Source organism: Gekko japonicus, unplaced genomic scaffold (assembly GCF_001447785.1).
Source record: "Gekko japonicus isolate JY-2015 unplaced genomic scaffold, Gekko_japonicus_V1.1 scaffold359, whole genome shotgun sequence".
Lineage (NCBI taxonomy): Eukaryota > Metazoa > Chordata > Lepidosauria > Squamata > Gekkonidae > Gekko > Gekko japonicus.
The window spans coordinates 289,576-299,204 of NW_015166431.1; positions in this window are offsets into that span (position 1 = coordinate 289,576).

Sequence of the window (9,629 nt, forward strand, 5' to 3'; positions counted from 1 at the left end):
GTCTCCTTTTAAGGTGTTAACATATAGCAATTGTAAATTGAAATGAGGGAAGAAATTGTCCTTTGGGATCCTTATTCAATTTCATTCCTTTGCGGCAACACCTGTGGTCCTAATCATTTAAGGGAAAGCATTTTTGTTGTCTGGCTTAGGTACACCTAGTTACTTCTGACTACACTGAGTATTGATCTGCATCTGCACCTATATTGCTTAATACTTCAGTGACTTGAATTGTTTGATTGACTTCATTGGGCAGTTCTCTCATGATTTGTGAGGGCTGTTTTCCCCAAGTACAACTTCTTACTGGGAAGAAACCACTCTTGAAATCAGTATAACAATCAATGATTACATTTCTCAAGACTTGTGAACCTTGAGTTGTATTCACAAACTGTGCTGTGGTGGATTTCAGTTTTGCCTGAAACATTCGGGTGCTAGGAAGTCTTGGTATGTTTAACAGCACCCTGCTTCCCTAGGACATCAGCAGCTCCTGTGGCCTGCCTGAACTGAGTGTACCTCATGACTCTTTGCAATACAGATTTCTTTAAAACACATTGAAAGGGTGCTCTGCGAATAGGGTTATATAACTGGCTGTCATAGTGAATAGCAGAAATCATAGCAATGCAAAGAGGGAAAGGTTATACCACAGTTCCCCTGCATGGTACCCACCAGTACTTCTCTTGGTGTTCGTGAGTTTTTACTGGGTGGGGCCATTATAAGGCAGGGCTTGTTATTGGCTGCCCTCATTCATATGAAAGGGTTTTACACTGGAAGATCAGGACTGGTAAGCAGCTGGGCTTTCCGTAATTAATGCGTGGTTCCATTCCCTCTTCAGACTTTCCTTCCCAGGAGGTGTGAAGAAGAAGGTATTCCTTTTGGCTTCATCTCCTGCAGAAGCCGTTTTGGGTCTGGCTCTGCCTCCTGTGGAAGCTGTTTTTGGGGTGACAATCACCACACCCTCTCAAAATTTCAAATGTGCCCATAGGCTCAAAATTTGGGGGACCCCTGGATTATATTATAGAGGATAGAATATGGGCTATATTGACAGTAGGTCATTATTAAAGGTAAAGGCATTCCTGCTTAATGCTACTGTACCCAAAATTCTGGTAGGAGGTTGGTGCACTTGCATCATAATGGTAAAACTAGCAGTTGCTAGGCTGCATACTGGTGAGTGAAGGGTGGCAGCTAAGAAAGAAATACTGTCACCCCTCAGTTCTGCAGTATAGGGATGAAGTCGATACAGTACACTGCCAGTGCTAGAAATGAAGCATAGCAGCACCTGTATGCATCAGGGAAAACGTGCCAATGAGGAGAACTTTTACCTACTTTTGGCCGTAGCAGCAGCATAGCAACCAACAATAAGGAGACCTAACACAAAACAAAAATGCTTGGCCGCCGTGTTAATACAGTACAAGCTGAGTCCTCGTCATCTGAATCTTTAGGAAAGGTATGTATGTCACAGCTTGCTTCCATTAGGCTTGGGGCAATCCTAACAAATTACTTATGCTTGGACCTAAACTGTGATACATGAATGATTTAGAAACTGGCACAACAGCTGAAATGTGGTAGCTATGTAATCTGAAATGCACTTATTACTATTAAACTAAACCTCTACCTTCAGTGGGAAACGGTCTTCTTCCTTCACACATTTCAGATATCTCTCAGCCTATGATCTCTCAGCCTATGGCAAAGATCTCTGAAGTGGCAACTACTAATACAACAAATACACCAATTTTTATTTTTTTGTGTGGTGGGGAGTGAGATTTCTGACAATCTTTCCTTTGGAAACTGGAATGAAGGTTTCCAGCAGCAATGAGGGGCACAATCTCTGCTTACAAATTGTCATTTTACAACATCTAAGAGTTTGAGGTCAAAAGCATTCAGAGGATCATGTTATGGTATGCTGTCAGGCTCAGGAAAGTAGAGGCCCAATCCCTTTCCTGAGGCTTCCATTCTCTCTCGTTGCATGTCTCATCTCCCTTTCTCTACATTGCTGATTTCATGGGGGGAAAGAAGTAATCTTCATACTTTCTTCTGTAGAATTGAAGCTAGAAGGAGCATTTGAGCCAATCGAGCCACCACGTTAGCAGAATTCTCTGGACATTACTGAAATTGTGGCTATTCGGTTACCCCCAAAGAGGCAATCTATTTAATTGGGGGAATTAACTTTAAGGAGACAGAGGGAGAGGCGGGTAACTGGGATCTCCACCAATGTTTATGGGGATTTTTCCCTTAAAGAACTCTTGAAATAAGCAGGTCGGTGTTCAATCGGTAAGGCTTTTTATTAAAAGAAATAGAGCAAAATACATACAAAACACACTTGAAGCACACACAAGCTAGCTAAGAGGAAATAAAGGGAGAGGGGGAGAAAGCAATTCAGGGAAGGCAATAGTTACCGATCCTGAAGAATGAGGTCTGTGGAGGCAACAGCGAAATGACCAGAGTTTCATGGGGAGGAGGAGATCCACACACAAGTAGGTATGGTTTATGGTGACCAGAACACACAGCACAATGGAGCAGAGTGCTACAGTTATAGGAAAAATGTTCCTTGGGGCTATGCTGAAGTGTTTGCCCCCTAAGCAATAACTTCATTGGTTTCTTGGAGATGGACAATGATTCTGGGAGAGTTTTGATGGGAATTCCTGGAGTGGACTATATATTTAAATAATGCTTGACAGGTTGCTCTGAGGTGGACTATAGGTGTAAATGATTCTTGATGCCCTGGTGATTGCTGGATTGGAAAACTACCAGGTCTGAAGAATAGAGTTAAATGTTGCTGGGGATAGGGTTGCTAGCCGCTTTCGCCTCACCTTCAAAAATATTTTCTCAGGTTTCTGGTTCGTCTCTGACTGGCATCCATTTTTGTATCATTTTGGGCCAGACAGTGTTTCATATTTATGATTTTTGAGGTGATATTTGTATGAAGGGTGTTTTAACCTCTATGTGCTAAACTGCTCCTTCTGCAGGAGGAGGGGTCTGACTGCTAACATGTTAGTTGCTAATACATTGCCAGATTACTTTCTTGAAGACAGCTTCTGTTTGTTGTGTGGAAATGGTGTTCTCTTAGCATATGTCAAGTAGCTCTTCAGTACAATTTTCAGCATAGTGGTGGGAACCTGGATTTGAATCCTTCCTTGGCCATTAACCTTGCTGACCTTATGCCAGTGGCTTACAGTATAAGTTACCTTACAAGGTTGTTGTGTGGGAAAATGCAGGATGTGACATATACTCTTCTGAGCTCCTTAGCAGAAGGGCAGTATAAACATCTAAAATACCTTGAATTAGATTTCTTATAGTGGTATATAGATCCCATTCAATTTAACTGCAGGTGGAAGGGGCAGCAAAGAAAATTTATAGCTGAAAGACTCCTAGGAACTTATAGCTGAAGGACTCCTAGGAACAAATACAGCTCATGCAAAGCAAATTGGTAACTGGTCCTGATGGTGAGAAAGCTACTTGTGGCTGTGGAGGTTAAAATGTTGAGCAAGTATCTTAAAAGCATTCTTTGGAGTAACATCAAACAATCTGTAAAAGTAGAAATTATCTTAAACTGGTGGTGGCCTGCTTAATCTGAAATTTTGATAGAATAAAAATTATTTTGACTGGAATTAAAATTGAATCCAGGTGAGCCTCCATGGTGGAGGAACTCATAAGCTTGGGGCTAACACTGTCTCTGGTGCACATCCACCTTCCTTCTGCAAGCAGGTATGTGATAGTCTGTGGGAACGATCTGAACCAGTGGTCAAGTTCATATGGGGAAAGGCTGCCCTTCAAGTACTCTGGCGCTACACCACAGAGCCTTTATGTGTAGTGACCAGTATTTTGAATTTTGCCTGAAAGTGAACCAGCAGGGCTTTTATAACTGCTGAGATGCAGTCCCTGTAACTCATGCCAGCTATCAGTGTAAGGGCTACAGTTTGATCCAGTTGAAACATCCAGTTTTCAAAGCCAGCCCCGCACACAGCATGTGCAGTAGTCCAAGCTGGATGTGTAATAAGAGCATAGTTAGCTGTAAACAAACAATGCTTTCCAAGGAAGGGCAGCTGCTAATGTTTCAATCAAAAGGGGTAAAGAGTGCAGATATTATGGTGATGATTGTTGCCTTCATCTGTGAATGCAAGTCTAGTAGTGTTTCCAATGTTCATCATCCAATTTATTGCCTCCTCCAGACAATAGTTCAGGATGTCCACTCTGCCACCTGCTTCCATTTGAAAATGATAACTAGAGCTGGGTATTATTTGCATATTACTGACACTTCATTCCAAATCCCCAAATGACCCACTCCCAAGGATTTCATGTAGATACTAAACTGCATAGGAATCAGAACAGAACCCTCTGGGGGATTTCTATTTCAGATGCTACTGGGCTGGATAGTTGTCAGCTTCTGGTACCAGAGTGCAGTGCTCCTGTCCTGACCACCACCCCCCTGCCCATGTGTCACTTATCTCAAAAGCTGCTGAGAGATTAATCAACAGTGTCACACTTGTCTCTTCTGTCTAAGGTAGTCAGGATGACCAAGACAGCCCCCAAACCAGGTCTACTCTGGAACTGCAGTGAAACGTGTCCATATAATCTGTTACATCCAAGAAGGGCAGGAGTTCATCTTACATGAACACCTTAGCTCAAAAGGGGTCTTTGCAAACAGTCAAATGTTTTAATCTTGTGGTTTGGGGAGGGATGGTTAATCAGGAAGGTATCTCACAAAGGTTTCCTTCATGGTGAATGGAACCACTCCCTTGCTCAAGGAACTAGTCACTGTACCCAAAACCTCTAGTGGTCAACCAAGCCAGATAACAAGCCATGATAACAGAGTGTTGGGCTGTTGAAATACCATATCACATCAAAAGCTGCCTTTGAAACTCATCTTCAGGTTCAAAAACAGTTTGCCATGCAGTTGGGTATGCTTGGGGTATAATTTATTTATTTCATTTTATTGGATTTATATTCCCCCCTCCCCATATAGCAGGCTCAGAGCGGGTTCCCTCAAACATAATACACAATATACAGTATACCAAAAATTAAAAACAGTTAAAACCCCAATAAAATACAACAACATTCCTCTGATACAAGTCATAGTTAAAGCTTCACAGATGCCATCTGTGGCGACCCCTTATCTGGGGAGGTCTGGTTTCCCTTTAAAATGTTCTTTATGTTTTGTTTTACTGTGTATATCCGGCTGCCACCAGGAAATTTAAGGCTTTCCAAACCTTTATACTATAATATTTCTATCACTGGGTAGGTAGGTCGAGGTTTTAGGCTTTCATGAGGGTCTATGTGTTTCCTGAGAAATTATTTCTTTCAGAGCTGGCAGACTTAAATAAAAGAAGATTTATTGATATAATTCGTAAATAATATGGTAGAACACTGTAACTAGGAATGGGTAAATACTAAACAATTGCTTTGGGTATTTCACACACTTTTCTCTCCACTGTCAGGGATCTTGGCATGTAACTTTGTAACTTTAACTCAAGGTCATGTAAGTTCACTGTTTCTCTCCAGGACATACAGCCTTTCCTAAACTTTGTCTTCAATTAATTTCATTTACATTTTACTATTCTCTCAGAACAACCTCAGCTGTTCTTAACTGCACACACACAGACTGCTTCTCTCACAGACTTCAGAATGAACTAACTTCTAAACACCACTGTCTTCATCAACTGTCACTCTTCAACTGTCAAAACCTCAAACTGTCACTCCTGATAGACATACATATTCATCCACACAGCATCACTTCCAAAACCCCTCCCCCTCTCTGTCACTCACCAATCACACCACACTTGCCTCTTCAAGCACTCTAGACTATCACATGCAACCAAACTTTTAAAAAGACACACACACATAAAAAAGGAATCGTTACACCATCTATTTAAAGTTTTGGTCCTTAGATGGTAATGCAGATCTGACCCACTGAGGGGAGTCCCAGTAGAGAGGGGGGACACCCACTGCCCTAACTAAAAGCCTGGCAGAAGAGCTCTGTCTTGCAGGCCCAGCAGCGCCCTGATCTCATATGAGAGCTTGTTCCACCAGGTAGGAGCCAGGGGCCCTGGCCCCAGTCGAGGTGAGACGGACGTCCCTAGGGCCGGGGACCACCAGAAGTGGTTGGTTGGCAGATCGTAAAGCCCTTTGGGGCTCTTAGAGGGAGAGGCAGTCTCACAGATATACAGGCCCCTGGCCGTATAGGGCTTTAAAAGTCAGCACCAACACCTTGAAATGGATCTGGTACTCAATAGGCAGCCAGTGCCGTTCGCGCAGCACCGGGTGGACAATTCTTTGCACAGTTCTTTGGATCACAGACTTGGTATATAATATGTCATTATTTTGTTCATATGTGCAAGTACGTTCTAGTAAAACGCTGGCAACATCTGTGGCTGAAGAGAGTCAGTCTAGCATTTTTATGAGAGTTGAAAGTGATTGGAGTGTGGTTTGGCTTCTTCAGGCTATCCAGCATTTGACAGATGGAAAAAGAGACATTATTGTAAAACCTTTATTATTGTGTAGCAGCTGGAGACAACTCCACTGACTTCAAACTGTATTCATATAAACTGCAATAGTTTGCCCTGCACAGTGTTAAAAGCCAAACACAGTAATATTTATTCTCTAAAATATATTAGGGAAATGTAGATGTCTAGTCTTACCTAGTTAACAATTCAGTAGCTACCCCAGCAAATGCAGAGTATGCAAGGTCCAGTTGTCCACTGCAGACAGTGACCATGTTCACTGATAGGAATCTGCATTCACAGTGAGGTGCTTCCACCTCCCACTGAAGAGACTTACTTTCTCAAGCAATGAGTGCCTGAAGGTGACATAGTAGCTGCCAATATGTTTCCTGGCATCTACTTGTTTCTTCTCTGAAGCATACCCCCCCCCACTTCCCAAGAGTAGGAGGTGCTTCAGAAGGGCCCAAAAGGTTGGATCCAGATTAAATTTTCCATCAGTGGAATGGACCCTTTCCTGCCTCTCCTCTTCTCATTGATCTCTGTGAAATGCTGCTTCTGAGGGACAAGGAACCCTGAGGTACAACATGAGAGGGCTCTGCAGCAGAATCGGTGGAAATTGCAAATGTACTCACGATCTAACCTAGGGGTGGCCAAACTGCGGCTCAGGAACCACATGCATCTCTTTCACTTATATTGTGCGGCTCCCAGCCAGTGTTCCCCTCCCTGTGTTCTCAAAGCCCCCACCCCTGCCAGCCAGCTTGGAATTGGCATTTGTCTCTTTAAACCCCTTCTCCAAGCCAAGCCAACTGATGTGGGGATGTGGGAGGGGGCTGGAGAATACTTTTAAAGTTAAAGTTGCTTTCTTTCCACCACTCCGTCCCTCCCTCCCTCCCCATTTATTTGCTTTCTTTCCACCTCTCTCTTTCTCTCTTTTCCCTTCCTTCCTCCTTCCCCCCATGTATTTGGTTTCTTTCCGCCTATTTCTTTCTTCATCTTTCTTTTTCTCTCTTTCCCCTTCCTTACTTTCTTTCTCTCTTTCTTTCACTCTTTCTTCTTCCCCTTCCCTCATCTATTTGTTTTCTTCTTTCTCTCTCTCTCTCTTCCTTCCCTCCCCCCTCCCCCATCTATTTGCTCTCTTTGTTCCTGTTTCTCCCTCTTCCTTGCTCTCTCTCCCTCCTTTCTTTCCATCTCTTTCATTCTTTTCAACCTTTCTCTTTCTCCCTTCCTTTTGCCCCCCCACCCTCCTCATCTTTGCTTTCTTTGTTGCTGTTTCTCCCTCTTTCTCTCTCCTTTCTTTATACCTCTTTCATTCTTTCCACCTTTCTCTCTTTCTCTTCCTTCCTTCCTCCCCTCCCCCCATCTATTTGCTTTCTTTGTTTCTTTCCTTCTCTCTCTCGCTCTCTGTTTCTCTCTGTCTTTCTTCCTCCCTCCCCCATCTATTTGCTTTCTTTGTTTTCCTCTCCCCCCCACTCCCTCCCCATCTATTTGCTTTCTTTGTTTCTCTCTCTCCTTCATTCTTTCTTTCCACCTCTTGCATTCTTTCTTTTCACCTCACTCTCTCTCTTAGATAAATAAATACCATTAGCAAACAAATAAATATCATTGGACAAATAAATATCAGTATCAGTTTTTCCCCCATTTGTTTTTATTTTGCCAGCCATTTATAATGTTAATAAAAAGCAATTTTTCATATTTTTCAATAAGAGTGTGTGTGTAATATTTGTTCATGTCTTGCAGCTCTCAAACATCTGATGTTTATTCTATGTGGCTCTTAAGTTAAGCAAGTTTGGCCACCCCTGACCTAACCCATCACCCCAAGAATTCCACAGTGGGAGGGAGAGGGAAGCCTGAAGGCAAGCCACAGTGCTGCTGCCTGTGGGGGTGTCTCCTCAAAAATAAGGTTTTCACACACACACAAACACACACATGCACATATTAAAAATACCCCCCATAAGGTTTCTGGCATGGCTATTTGTTGGACAGGGCTTTTAATTAAGGGAGCAGCGGGCAGCAGTGTTCCCTCTAAGCTGAGGCGGTGTGAGCTAGCTCACAGTTTTTTAGCCTCCGGCTCACACATTTTTGTCTTCGCTCAGGCAGGAGGGCTCCAGAGCAAACGAGTTGATGCAGCAGCCAAATCGCTCGCTCACAACTTTCATGCCCATAGCTCACAAAGTAGAATTTTTGCTCACAAGACTCCACAGCTTAGAGGGAGCACTGGCGGGCAGGCCTCTAAAATGCCCCACTGTAGCTACAGGCCACCCTGCACATATTCTTTTTGTTCTCCTGTTGCCTTCAGTCAAGCAAATTATGCAGATTTTCTGCAAAACTGTTCATGGAGGCAAAAGCAGAATAGGTTTCTATAACATTGGCCCCGGTCACACGCGAGAATTTGGGCGGGGAGAGGGACGGGTCGGATGCGCGGCAAATGGGCGCGATCCCACAGCAACATCTGGGAAGCGTTGCGTGACCGTCACCGATCCGTCCCTCCCACCCAAAACCCCACTCCCAAAAAGAACCACCTACCTGGATGGTTCATCCGGAAAGGCCGCGGCAAGTGCGGCCGTGGGATCGCCAACGCGTCCTTCTGCCGGCGCATCCCCGGCTCCGGGCTGAACTGCGCATGTGTGAGCATGCGCAGTTCGCCAGCCTCCCCCTCCCACTGTCGGTTTCTCCCCGGCATCTGATCGTGCCGGGGAGCAACGGCGCCGCGGCTCAGGGGATCTGTGGGATCCCGCCGTGGCGCCTCTAGTTTGGTGCGGCTCAGATTAGCCGCACTTCGGCCGTCGTTTTTCCTGCCGTGTGGCAGGGACCATTGAGCAGCAATCTTACTTCCCAACCACTTTCAGTACTGTAAGCTGATGTCTGGTTCCAGCCTTTGAACGCTTTTCCATTCTCTGTTCTCTGTGGAAGAACACTGTTTTGTGATGTCACTGTTGCCATTGTGGTGCTGCGGTCATCCAACAGAAGCAGTCAGTTCTTTAAAACAGGAGAGCATGACGACCAGCAGTGAGGAGACAAGCAGACTTAGCAGACAAGCTGAGGTAAATAATAGACACACATCTTTTAATTTGGTAGTGGGGGGAGGTGTTAACTTTTTCTTGTAAGATGAATTATTTCCAAATCAGGAAGCATCATTTAAGTCCACTGTAGAGTGGATTTTCAGAGACACTTAATGGAGTTTATTGGGTAATTATTATC